This window comes from Hyperolius riggenbachi, chromosome 8 (genome assembly GCF_040937935.1).
Source record: "Hyperolius riggenbachi isolate aHypRig1 chromosome 8, aHypRig1.pri, whole genome shotgun sequence".
NCBI lineage: Eukaryota > Metazoa > Chordata > Amphibia > Anura > Hyperoliidae > Hyperolius > Hyperolius riggenbachi.
Window position 1 is genome coordinate 121,052,946 of NC_090653.1, and position 14,647 is coordinate 121,067,592.

Below are 14,647 nucleotides of genomic sequence, written 5' to 3' on the forward strand. Positions count from 1 at the left end.
GCAGATTTACACTGCCATTCAATTCCCACTGCCCGCACACCTGCCCCTTCAGACCTTTCACCCACATTGTGCCCTGAAATTTGTTTTCTCCTGGCACAAGTGCTCTTTTCCTCCGTCCCTGCATGGTCCATCTGTGAAAGGATTAGTACCTTTGTCACCCAACATTAACATGCTTGGGCCTTGCATTCTCATTAACCCCTTATTATACATGAGAATGTCCTCTCTTCGTTCTCCTAGGACGGAATGGCAACCTAGGATCACCATCAGCACGGTACTCTTCATTATAAAAGCACAACCTTGGGAAAGAAAAACCTTAGCAATTGGCACTATGCTTTGCTCAGTCAGTTTTTTTAGACGTTTTCCTATCTCAGGAACCTCGGTTTTTAGTCTCTTTCCAATTTCAGGAATCTCGTGTTTTAGTCTCTTTCCAATTTCAGGAATCTCATGTTTCTCCAAACTTAGATTGGCATCTGGAACCTTTCGCTTATCCGACTGACATCTCCATCTTTGCTGCCAGCACTGCAGCTGTCTCAATTCCATATTGCCCAACTCCTGAAATCAAAATACAAACAAATCAATTCTTATTAATGATTTGGGATTCGCCCTGCGGCTTGTACTCTGTACACTTTAAATTGATCAATATATATCGTAATTGATCTCGTTGCTTTATGTTTCTCATGAACTCTGTTTACTCTTTTTGGTAGATTGGAGTTAAACTTCACCCCCCTACCTAAGTACTATCCTCAGTACTTACCTGTTTAAAATATGCTCCCGCGGACTTCACCTTTGGAAGCTCTCACCTCATTGCTGCTCACTCCACATCCCCCCCTATCTGTCCATGCGCGGCCGTCGCATGCACAGATTACGGATGCCACACCTGTTGCTGCTTTGCAGGTGAGCCTGCAATGCTCTTACTCATTTTCGCATTAACTTATCTAGAACTTCATCGCGATACCAGCTCTGCTAGAAATTCTGTGTGTTGTACCCTCTGATCAATGTTTGCCGTGCCACTTACCTAAACTTACAAGAAAAATGGCTGCCTCCCTGTAGGAAGGAGCACTTAACACTTAAACTACACAGGGTGCAGGGCTAAGCATATCAGCGTCGGATGCCTGTATGCAGATCCCTGAATGCCCACGTGGTAGGTAGTCACATGGCAAACACCGTACTGATACACTGTCACTCTGTAAACGGCAATTCTATCATCTGTATAATTGCCCCATGAACTGCTGTCAGTTCTTGTTCTATGTGCTACAATTGATCGGAGCTGGAAAAAACATATTTGACCAATCAGTGGACGAAAAAAACGCACAAAAAAACAGCCCCAGCCCAGCATAGACCTCTTAGTCAAGCTCTGGCCCTGTCCACGACAAAAAAACGGAAAAAAACGTTACCGCTCTGCAGCAGCGGCGACGGAAACCCGGATTGGTCAACTCCCTTTTTTCCACCTCCGGCACCCCCCTGATGCACTGTCCCCCCCCCCATACTCTATTGGGAACTCATGCTGCACCACCCATTAAGGTGCCCCACTTACAGGAATAATCCCGTAAGCAACTCAGTACAGACACTTTCCTGACCTGCACTGCTACGTGTGTCCCTGCACCTAGCTGGGACACACTTCCTATCCATGCTCCTGCTAATCTTACAGTAGTAGCTTGGTGCACGTAACCTGGCATTCCTTTCCATGGACCCAGGGAAAACTTCTGGGGAAATACTTTGAAAACCGAGACACACAGTAGAATGTCTCTGTATTTCTACCCCCCTTCCTTTCAGCTGCTCTGCCCGGAGCCACGAGCACAGCCTGACGTGACGTGGATCCCCCAGCCCCTCCTCCCCCCCTGCCATGACGTGTGGGAGCCATGACTCTTGGGGGCGGGCCCTCTCCACTGCCGCCATTTTGAGTCCTGGACTGCCAGCTAAGATGGCTGCTCCCATAGCAGCCTCTCGATCCTATAAACTTTAGGAGAGAAAACAAACTCACACAGAACATACATTTTTTATGCATAGTTGCACACAGCATCGATACATTTTACCGAGAGTCAGCCTTCCGCTACCTATACTCTCTGGGATGCTTGCCAAACTTGAGACAAACTGCGTCACAGCTGCAATGCTAAATATTTTACATCTTAGCATCACCCAGGGACGTAGAAAACTCTCTCTCCTCACAAATCATCTGCAGCTTATCTCCGCCATAACTCAGAACTACTCAAGCGTGCAGTGTAACTCTAAACCATATTAACAGCTAGTACTTCTGAGACGCACATTTATCAGTCTGACATGACTACAACATTAAACCTATATATACATTTAGAACTTTTAGAGGCCCTGACTGGAACTAGATAAGCTTGCACCTCTCACTACGCTATCCACTACGGACAGAGAGGAAAAAAAACACACTGATCGGGCTCTGGAAAAACGCCAGCTCACCGAAGAAATACCTTACTTCTAAGTTTAACAACTGTCTCAACTTCCCTCTCCTGTCTACTACTAACAGAGTGACACACAGCTGGCTTCTCTCCTGCCGCGGGGGACCCCCCCCCTTACACACCTCTGGCCCATTTCCCAGAATCAGTACACTGGTCAGACCATAACATACTCTTGTTAACAAGCCAGAGAGAAGAGAGAGAGAAAAAAACATCTGCCACACAGGAACATTGACTCCTAAGAAAAATCAAAGCACCTAAACTCTGCTGCTGCTCTTATTCCCACCCCTCCCACCACGCACGGGAGAGATGAGAATCCCGCAGCCTCCATACTGCAATTAACACAGAATGTACATATTAACACATTATCCTCTCCTTGTTATAACACCAAATACAACACAGATAATGCCATATAACAACGTACATCTTACGTGCCTGAGCCGCAGATTCCTCGCAATTCATCAGCATTCTGCAACGGTTCTCCCACGAAACTGAATGGACACCGGAATTTTCTGTGGGGGCTCCCTTTCCCCCCACAGCGGATCCACCTCTCGCAGCACGTTGCCAGCTGGCCCCAGAGGATTCCGTCTGACCCATATTTAGGCTGGTGACTGCAGTGCACAATGCAGTCACAGTGTAACGTCCAAGAGTTTCGCCGCTGATTTTCTCGAATTGCAGCCCGTGTGCTTGGCTCCTGCACACTACCACACCACTTATCAGTATCAGCTTGATAAGCTTTACAGTCTGCGTCCGTCTATTCCGCTTGTTTTGCTGTGGAATATCTTGAAAACTTCTTCTTCGGCCCCTGGCCCCTGTCTGCCTGTTTTGCTAGGCAGGGAAGGGTTTCAGCGCCACTGTTATAAACTGTTCTTATCACCTTGCTTCGACACCAGTAACTTCTTACAGTTACGTCTCACAGACTGTGAGATCACTTGGCTCTCCACACAGCAAGCAGGAGATAGACTTTCTCAGGCTTCTTCAATGTTTACGTTATTTATTCAAGTAACAGAAATACAGATAGATACAGTTTATCATCTCCTGGCAAAGCAGACTTCCATGTTGCGTTACAGCTGCGTGAGTACCTTCCTGCTGAAGATACCCAGGTCTTCTTGTATCTACTCTATGTTACATCTAGACTACCTATGTACAGCATACATTATATCAGATTACAGAAAGGAAGAACATACTTTGAGGTCCCAGTCAGCCTTGCGAGCTATTGCGAAAGTAAAGAGCAGAATGCGCTCCCATAGCTCCCTCAGCCTTTAATACTGACTAGGAAAGAGTTAAATATGACATCATCTTCGCCACCCCCTAGATCAGACTATTGGTGGACCCACTCGTGGTGTCATCATACACACCTACTTGATTAATAATCAATGAGGCTTCTGACCTATATGCAGGAATGTGGATATTTACATAACACGGCTGATGTTTATTGTTCTAGTGGCGGTACATGCGCAGGTCAGGGAGACCTGCGGCCTTGTACTAGAACAGCTTCTTGGTATGTTCTAGTTCTGCTGACAGAACTGCAGATTTTCTCTCTCAGAGAAAATCCCCTTAAAGGGCCGATCTGCACTCCAAGCCTTTTTGACTAACTCAGTCCAAATAACTGGGGCCTACTTAAATTATAACAAGACCTAGCCCTGTGCATGAAAGGGAAAAAACAACACATTCAGAACAGCAAAATTGCTCAAACGACATTGTACACACATGGCCAACTACACAATATCAGCCCAAAGTCATGTGAGTTGATCTGCTGGATGGATCAGGCAAACCGCTTGTTATCAGTCGCTCGTCTAGTCGTTTGCCAAACGTACACATGACTGATTGTTGTCCAACACACAAAAATCAGACAACAATCAAGCAGCTTGGTTGAGCGTGTGTACGAACCCTAAGAATTTGTGTAAATGTTTGAAGACTGTAACTTCTGCATCCTGGACAGAGAAAGTGGAATTTTGTATTGAAACTGTATTAACTTGGAATATGTTAAGTTGCCTATTAACAGTACACTTTTTCCTTCAGATTCGATCTTTCAGTGCAATTTTTTGATTGAATTGTATTGAAATCTGCACCATCTGTGGCACAAATCCATGTGAAATGATTCTCTAGTCGATTGTCGAAGCAAAAAATATGAATGAATATGAATGGATTTTATGATTGAATCGGAATGTAAAACCTTAGTTCTGTTAATGGAAACAATTGATAATTGCTGATTAGTTTTGATCGTTCAAATCGTGTTGAAAGATCAAATCTGAAGGAAATATTGTACCTTTAATGGGCACCTTTAGACTTATTACAGGTTCCCCTGACTGTTAAGTCGGGACTTTTTTCCCTTCTGTACAATCCATTTTCAGCTGCAATGGTTTCAGATTCCTGCAGATGAGGCAAACAATTTCACATTTCACATCCTACAAGATTACATACTACATATAGGAAAAAGACAGGTTACTGCAAGTCTTCAATGCAACCCTTTTTAGGAGAGGGAGATAAAACTGATCATTAACTTTAAGGGAGAGCATCACGAGTAGAATGTATTTCTTCGTGTTGCCCGTAGGAACCAATCATATTCCTTGCTTCACTTTTTAAAATAACATTTTAAGAATGACAGTTAGAAGCAGCATTAACATTTCAGGAGAACCAACAGTCATTGTTACATACATACAGGAAGGCAAAGGCAATCACACTTCCAAGTGACTGGCAGCCTATTGGGCCAATCAAAGTACGGGGATCACGTCCTATAAAGCCACTGGACCCGCTGGGGCTCAGGGCTGGTGCAATGGACCAGCCATTACTTAGAAGGAGCGTGAGTAAGTTAGCAGTGCATGCTAAGCTGCACTACCGCATATAGTGTCTGCATAAATTGCATCCCTCTAATTAGGCTCCACTGCTTTAGCAGCGCAGCTTAATGAATCAACCCCATGGTAAGTATCAAGGAGTACAAAGCTTACATCTGCTAAATATCATGTGATGTACAGCAGTTCCCAGGCAATTGTTCAATTAGTCAAATACTGATCATTTACCTGATCTAAATCACATCTGATGGTGTGTGGTGAGCTTAAAGCAGAAATTAAGCATGGTATAATTACCTGCTGTGTCTTTGTCTCCCAAATCCTTCCCATAGCCTGAGCTTCCTACCACCCTGCTAAAAAAAAACGCTATTGGGTTCTCTGTATCTCGAGTATTTTCACTTTTTTTTTCAACAATTGTTTAGTATTTGTGAAGCAGGTAGATTCAGCATCAGCACCGATGACACCACTCTACTTAATTATTATCAGCTTTTTTGATTAGTGTTTGTGAGAGAACGCGGAAAAGCCGCCGCGTCTGCTATTGAGGAGGCGGCTGTTTCCGCGTCCAATGCGGCGGTTTGCACGCGGAAGCGTGCGTCTGGTGGCAGGGCAGAACGCGGAAAAGCCGCCGCATGTGACAACAGCAAGGCGGCTGGTTCCGCGTCCGGCGCGGCGGTTTGCACGCGGCGGCGTGGGTCTGGTGTGGCTGGGTCTGTTAGTGCACACTGGCTTAGAAATACACGCGCGCGCGCTGAGAGGCAGAACTCTTTTACTGAACAGGAGAAGTCAGCTGATCACACCGATCAGCTGACGCCAGAGCAAGATTCTATTGGTTGATCATTTAGGGGTGGTGCTGGAGAGCACTACTCCATATATACTTGCTGCTGGCCAGTCTCAAGTTGTCTGCCATTGCGATCACTACGTGGAAGCACTCAGACCTTAGTCAGATCCCACAGTGTGTTTGAACCAGGAGGACCTGGGAATTCACACTGAGCCAGAAATATTTGTATTATTGTTCTGTTTATGCTTAGACGAGTTCCAGGGTGTAGAGACCACGGACCTCACACCCAGATTAGGGAACTGTATTGTCATCTGTGTTATACTCCAGACTAGTTCCAGGGTGCTGAGACCACGGACCTCGCACCCAAGATTAGGGAACTGTACTGTCATCTGTGTTATATTCCAGACTAGTTCCAGGGTGCTGAGACCACGGACCTCGCACCCAAGACAAGGGAACTTGTGTAATCATTCTGTTATACTTCAGACTAGTTCCAGGGTGTAGAGACCAAGGACCTCACACCCAGACTAGGCATTGTTTGATATCTGTTATGACTTATTGCTTTTCTGACTACTCCTCTGTCCTCTGATTCGGTACCTCGCATATCTGATACTCTGTTGCCAAAGCCTGCTAGCCTTGGATACCGAATCAGCCTTCTGTCTATGTACTTTATCTGACCGTGTGTTGCCGACCTGGCTTGCCCGACCTCAAGAGCGATCTCCCTCATTAAGAGATAGTCTCCAGCTTAGATAGTGGCATCCACCTTCAGGTGTCACTCACCTTCTGGTCCTTCCTACCTCCAGCCTGACTCCACCCCTTGGAGAAAAGGTAGGCATGGGGAATATATTTAGATTTTATGAAAGGGTAGTTAGAATTAGAGGGAGGCTAGGACCAGTTTAGGATTAAGTAATATTTATTGGTCAGGATTAGGGGAAAGTATCAGGTGAGTGTAGTAATAATGATACTACATGTAAGGGTTAGGCAATAGGCATTGTGTTAAGAGAGAGAGATTGGGGTTAGGCATTATTTTAAAGCTAGACACGGGGTTGGGGGTTTGGCTACAATTAAGAATCAAGTAGTGAAGTGGCAAAGATTAGGCAATTGTATAAGAGGAGAGCAGAAGCAGACGGATTTTGTTTAGTGTTAGACATGTCAGGGTGAGGTAGAATGAGTGGACCTTAAGGTGACATGGGAAGGTATTTAGAAAAAAAGATGTTAAATCAAAATGTCCACTCAAAATACAATGTGTTCATTGCATAACCAATATCTGTTGCCAAGCAAGTCATAGCTGCTAACTTGTACCATAGTATTTCCCCCTTTCCTAAACTCAAGTGGTAGAACTGGGTCAGGGTAGGTCCATGTTGCTTTGCAGACTCCGTAAAGAAACTCTCATTGAGCTTTATAGTTGAACTTGATGGACATGCCTTTGTTCAACCCAACTAAGTAACTATGTTTCTAATCTTTTCCAACCTGAACCAAAGAGAGAAAAAGTGGAAACACTGTAAATAAGACTTTCACTTTCTACAAGATTCCATGAGACATATTTTGAGTACCATGAAAAGGAACACATAGCTATACAAAATAATTAAGGGCCCGTTCACACTGCACGCGTTTCCAGCCGCGTTTTGGAAACTCGTGCAGGAGGCCGACACGCACGACATCAGACAATGCATAGAGTGCACTGTCTGATGTTCACACTGCATGCATTCCGGACCTGTGCGGTCCGGGAATGCATGCTGCACGCAGATTTTGCAAAAACGCGCGGCTGTCCCATTCACTTTTCAGTGATGGGATCAGCCACGCAACGCATACAAACGCGGATGGCATGCGTTGCATTCCGCATGCGTGGCCGTCCGCGTTTGTGATGTGAACGGCTCCTTACTATATTGTCTATGTGCTTCCTAGTCCATTAGGTGAATAGGGAGGTTTTGCTGCAGCCAGTTCAATCCAACAAGTCAGAAACTGGAGTGAACCTTAACTGACCTTCTAAATGTTAGAATTGCCATACAATTTAATCACCACTACGCATGTATCGAAATTATGTGGTGGGGGCTTAATATGTTGTGGTTGCCTTTTATCTCATAAAATATATATTTCTTGTATGAATGAGATTTTTTAATTTGCAAAGAGATGCAAGTGTGGAACTTCTCTGAAATTTTAATGCAATGTAAATGGCATATTAATATTTACTAAGCAAAACTTATACAGATTTCTTAATGTTGCCATCTGCCAGACTGTGTGTCAGTGATAGATTATCTCTAATAAATCATAATTATCCCAAATTATAAATACTATTTATTTAATAATGGTGGGGAAAACACATCAATTAGAGCAATATCCTGAATTTAATATGCTTCCCAAGACACTACCGTGTAAAATTATACTTTCAAAATGGAGGAATTTGTTTACATAAAACCACAGGAATTAAATATGTTTTTTTCACTCACTGACAGACTCATCCAACCCACTTAAAGTGTGATAAAACTCTGACATATCATTCAATATAAATGTGTTTTTATTATTTTATATTAACCATACAATTATCATATTTGCTTTTGTGCACAAGTAATATTGTCTGTTTATAAATCCCCAAAGTACAGTTTATCTGCTCTGAAAGCTGCTATTGCATTTTATTGAATAGCTGCTGTATTTATATATTAAAATCTATCTTGTGATCTCTTTTGAGCTCTTTCAGCTTTTCAGATCAGTACTGTTCAGTTTCGACAGTTTGCTACTGTTTTCTAAATGTATCTGACTAAGAAATGTAAACAAAAGATAATGTTATCACCTCTTTGGATGCAGCCTATCACCTCTTTGGATGCAGCCAGAAGCTGTCCACTGAAGCAAGGAGCTTTCCATTGACGAACAAAGTGCTGTGTTTAACTGTTTGAATGTTGTTTTGTTACATTTTTTGTGGTACTTAAGTAGATTTTATGCTGTAAATAATCTTTTAGAACAAAGAGATAATGATGAGTTTCATAAAACTTTAATCTTTTGCCAGTTAATGTAAAAGTGTCAGTTTCTCCATTAAAGTTTTCATGTTATTACTCACCGTGCTAAAGCCAACTTCCCTTTTCATAATTTGCATGGTGAACTTTGTATAGTAAAAGACAGGAAAGATGACTTTGGCAGCTCAAAGATTATAAACCCTCTGAGGTCTATCACTCTTTGCTTCTCAAAAATCTAAAAAAAGAGTAAATCAAAATATTCAATAATAGTAATATACTTTCTCCTTATTTGTTTAATGTGTTTATAAATTGTCATATTATATCTGAGCATGCACTAAGCTGAATATTACAGATTAATATGATTATCTCTATTTATTGTGCATCTTAGATTTTTTTTTTCCATGACAGAAAAGTGAAGTCCTTTGTAGAGTAAAGCAAGCCATACAGTACTTGATATTCCATCAAGTGGTTAAGTGATCGACTTTATTGCGTGATCAACCACAATGTGGTTGAGCGAAAGCCCACACACTACAAGAAGGAAATCCTATGCGATTCTCATTCACTATCGGTCTGTGTTGGGCCTTCATGCACTGAAACCAAAAATTGATTCTGTGTCTACTGAAATCATGTGAATGAACATTAGCTGATTCCTTTACCTTCAACCAATATCTTCCATCCTGTCTGATCAAATTAATTGGTCGAATTTGACCAGATATCAGCCAGTTTTTATAAGTCAAGTGAAACATATTCAATTCTCCCTCGATCCGATAAAATGATCAAATTGATTGGCTGATTGTACAGGAAAATCAAGTTATGACCACTCTAAGTTCATTTAACAGATTATTTTTTTCCCCTCTTTAATATACCATTTAGTTCACTTTTACTGTATATAACCTGCATATCTGTTAAAAAAAATATTATATTATTGTATGTATAATTGTGACACTGTCTATCTGTTACACTTTAAGTGTTCTGATAGGTTATACTATATAATTCATTTTAAAATGTCATCAATGTATTAAATATCGCATAGGTTTGTCTTATTAATTTTCCTGTTTAATTTTTTTGTTTAAATGGACTTGTCTAAAACACAAAAATGACATGGAATTCTGTTTTTATCATAACTTAATAGCTTCTTTGTTGTTAATCACTTGCCCTACTTAATTCATTCATTATAGTGGAAAGCTTTGAGATTAAGCCCTCAGGCTGGATAGCCTCACATGAAGCCTTCCTTTTTTTTATCTCTTCCAAGTTAGATTAAGTCTAGGTCTTGTTTAATGAGGTGCCACTTGCTGGCTTTTCATGCAGAAAGAATTCCTCGCACTCAGCGGTATGTATCTACCATATGAATTATAAAATATTTTGGATTTTTCAGAATTTCTGACTAATGTTTCCTGCAGGAAGCTCCATTTGATGCTCTCTGGGATGTGGGCAGCGGGGATTTCTTTGATTTGGTTTGTTCAAAGATTCATCTTGTTATTCATTATTTCTCCAGCGATGACTCTCAGATCGCTTTTCACAAAGAATTACCTTTTTTTTTTTTTTTTTAAAGATGACACTTCTGCCTTTTGTTATTACACTGTTAACTCCTTGATGTCTGCAGGACTTCAAATGCATTGTGACCCACAATTCCTTCCAGATTCAAAGGCATACCCTGTATTAAATGACTTAATTCTTTAATTATTCAAATGCTTTCAATAGATTTTCAACCATATTCAGTTCTTACATGAAACTACATTTTGTTCAATTATCTGTAAATCAGATGTTAATGGAGTTATAGGAGAAATGAATTATCTGTGTCATTTGAAAATCATCAGTGTGCCTAATGGAAAATCATTCAAAAGCTGCACATGACTGATGTTTGATTTTTCCTTTTTTTTTTGTTTCATATTTTATTCCTCATGTTTTTCACTCTTGAATAGAGAAGGACCACATCTACAGTTTTTACAAACCATTGAACACTATGGTTCTCTAAATCTGCACACTCCGGAGTGACATAGGCCTATGATTAAGGGCCCACAGTCTGAAACATTTTAGCCATTTTATGCTGTACCAGTTGCCTAAATAAAGCTTTTTTGAGGAATTTTCATACACATCGGAGTGAGTGGACTTTCGTTTTGGAAAATCTTGACCACCGCCTGAACCTCCAATTTGAGTGAGTAAAGTTGGGCGTTGTCCCTGCATACAAATCATTGAACACTATGTGCTTGATCCTATTCACTTTTTCTCCTAAGTTCACTCCTAACTAAATTTTCACATCTCATCAATAAAATGCTCTTTAACCATTTTTGCCTTTTGGACGTGACTGTCACGTCCAAAAGGCTGCAGCCGAGCTGCCACGCATGTCTGCGCACTCCCACGCACTAAAGCGTGCATGCCCGCGCGCTCCCATGCTGCCCCCCCAGTAGCCCGGACATGAATGGATGGGAACATAGTTCCCATTCATTGATCTAAGTCCCTGGTAGAAAAACTGACGGCTTCTTTTCAGAGGGTGCGGTCTTTCTGACCCCCCAAAAAAATCATGTCCTCCTTGTGCTTCCTGTAAGCGAGCACTCTAGCTTACAGGATGGGAATTAAACAAAATCACTGTGTAAATAGTGATGAACTGAAAAAATGCACCTTTATTTCCGCAAAAAATATTGGCACCATACATTGTGATAGGGACATTATTTGTTTATTTAAATGGTGTAATAACCGGGAAAAATGAGCAAATAAAATGTGTTGGTTTTAATCATGGTAGCATGTACTATTTTAAAGGTATAATGGCCGAAAACTGAGAAATAATGAATTTTTTCAATTTTTTTCTTACTTGTCCTGTTAAAATACATTTAGAAAAAAAATAATTCTTAGCAAAATGTACCATCCAAAGAAAGCCTAATTGGTGATGGAAAAAACAAGATATAGATCAATTAATTGTGATAAGTAGTGATAAAGTTATTGGGGAATGAATGGGAGGTGAAAATTGCTTGGATGAATAAGGTGAAAAACGACTGAAGGCTGAAGTGGTTAAAGGAGTTGTCAGGCATAATATGCTGCCTCATGATATACTTACCTGGGGCTTCCTCCAGCCCCTTGCAGCCGACATGTCCCACGCAGCATCTCTGCTCACAGCGCACGGTCCCCACCGATGCAGAGGCGTTCTTTACTGCGCCTGCTTGAGCGCCACTGTCAATCAAGTTCACATTGTCCGCAGTATACGGCACAGGCAGTACACTGCGGACAACGTGGACTTGATTGACAGCGGCACTCGTGTAGGTACAGTAGAGGAGGTCGGCCTCTGCACCAGTGGGGAACCTGGGCTAGCAGCTGCAAGTGGAGAAGCTACGTGGTACATCTCGGCTGCAAGGGGCTGGAGGAAGCCCTGGGTATGTATATAATGGGGCAGCATATAATGCCTGACCACTCCTTCAAGCCACCAGCAAACTAGAAAATACTAATTTCAACAGTACTTTTCACCTACTTGGTACTTTTTCAGTTGCAGAGAGCTGAAAAGTTATTTAAACAGAAGGTAAAAAAAAATTATCTCCTAGAAGAAAACTTGGGAGAAAAAGTTAAGGATTTTGCCCTATATATTTAGGAGGTTGTTGGTAATTTAAAGGAAATCTACAACGTGGGGAGGGGGGATTCATACATACCTGAGGCTTCCTTCAGCCTCCTTCAAATCTTTGGCTCCCTCGCCGTCCTCCTGGGCTGCTTGGATCCGTTGCTAGGGTCCTCTGAAATTTCTTCTGTTGGAACACACTGGGGCATGTGCAGCTCATCCACGCATGCCCTCATTGATGGGAGCACTACTGCGCATGCACCAACTGGAGACATTTCAGAGGACCCTGGCAGTGAATCGAGGCGGCCCAAGAAGACAGCAAGGGATCCAAAGATCTGAAGGGGGCTGGAGGAAGCACTAGGTATGTATGAATTTTCCCCCTACCACCATCTCAAGTACACTTTAAAGATACCAATATTACTGACCAGTACTTTTTTTTCTGAGGAGAGAAGGTGATTTCTTACTGCACAAGTAGAAGAAATATTATTTCAACACAATCCAGAATTGTGTGGCCTCAATACAGGGTACAATCAGGGACCGTCTGGGGTTTACCTGTAATGTATAATTGTGGGCCTTCACTTACATGTTTGGCGCTGGAATACAACTATAACGTGAGATAGCATCCCTGTTTTATTTGTTACTTACTTCTGCTGTTTTCCACACTGATGCTGTTCTATGCTTCAAAACCTGTCAATGAATTGCTATTGTAAAAAAGAGATCCATGCTGAGTAGGCTTGAGTAACTGTTTCCTCCATTTATTGTAGCCTGGTGACATGGGGTATCAAGTGATGCATTTAAGAAATGTCTTCTTGTTATTCAAGCTATGTATAATATATTAACAAGGTACTCCTAACCACATTGCATTCAAGGTTCTATCAGACAATTCTTAATATGCCATGCCGAAGTGACTAACATACTACACCAACAATTACATTATTTAAGAGCCAGTCAGTTTTTGCATTGTAACCTATTAAAGAACAAGTGACACACATGCTATCCTAGAAATAAAAAAACACACATATAAGTAGATAAATACTAGTTCTACTTACATAACAAATGTGTTGCACTGTCTACGTTATGATTCCTGTGAATTTTATAAAGGAAAAGCAGAGATTCCTATTCTAGACAATTTCCATCTTGGTTACCTTTGAATGGAGCAAATCCTGACATAATTTCCTCCCTCACTCTTTTTTCTCCTCTTGCTAATTGTGTATCCGTTAACCTGCCCTCCTCCCAGAGTCTTCAGACACTCCCACTGAGGTCTATACTAGGAAGTGCACTGGCTTATGTCATTAGAAGGAGGGGGATATACAGGGAAGAGGAGGAATATATTATAGATAAAAAGACTCCCCAGCATGCAACTGTTTTGCCAGCCAATGGCAATGGCAATTAAAGGGCCAGTGCGCCTAAGATATGTGATAACTCCGAACCATAAGAGCAGGAAAAGTTTTGACAGTTTTGCATGCAGGAGTAGCATCTTTATCACTTAATACACTAAGACCAGTTAGTGTTGAAATTTGATTTTTATGGTGACAATCCCGCTTTAAAGCATCAGCTGGTACGGACTTGCTAGACAGTTTTTTGTTTCCAGGATTTGCAGTACAGCAGTGAAGAGCACTGCAGTAAGACTTTGTCCTACAAGGACTAGATCAAACTATTGTACTGTCTGCATCAGGCCTTGAAAACAGTTCAAAGGTGACATCTGTGGACTTTCAAGCCTATGTATAATGGGAACCTCCATAGATCAGCGGAGGTAACCAGTGATGGTTAAAGACGCAGTTTTGGTATAGTATCTGTTATGAGCAATTGTTTGAACTCCCAGTTCCAACCGATGATAGAAGTGCCTTTTAACCCCTTCATTTAAGCCCTTCATTCAGATGATCTTTTTTTTTTACCCTAGTCTTCGTTTAACTACCTAGACAAAGTTTAAGTAACTAATTACAATACTAACTCTTTGAGATGCAGGCAGCCTGCAGTTTTGGTGTCCAAATACTTTAAATGTCCCAGTTCCTAACATTTTTCATCATGTGACCCCTCTTAAAGAGAACCCGAGGTGTATTTAAAGAATGTTATCTGCATACAGAGGCTGGATCTACCTATACAGCCCAGCCTCTGTTGCTATCCCAAACCCCACTAAGGTCCCCCTGCACTCTGCAATCCCTCATAAATCA

At 41.7% G+C, this 14,647-nt stretch overlaps 1 long non-coding RNA gene across 1 annotated transcript in view; it reads right to left on the reverse strand.

Annotated features, from left to right (window-relative positions):
• LOC137528303 (uncharacterized) overlaps window positions 1–13,235 on the reverse strand; it is a 42,910-nt gene extending 29,675 nt beyond the window's left edge. The window contains exons 1-2 of the long non-coding RNA XR_011023355.1: window positions 13,122–13,235; window positions 9,040–9,170 (exon numbers count right to left, since the gene is read on the reverse strand). This is a non-coding gene — a long non-coding RNA (uncharacterized lncRNA). The remainder of the gene's footprint in view (window positions 1–9,039; window positions 9,171–13,121) is intronic.
• Between the last annotated feature and the right edge of the window lie 1,412 nt (window positions 13,236–14,647).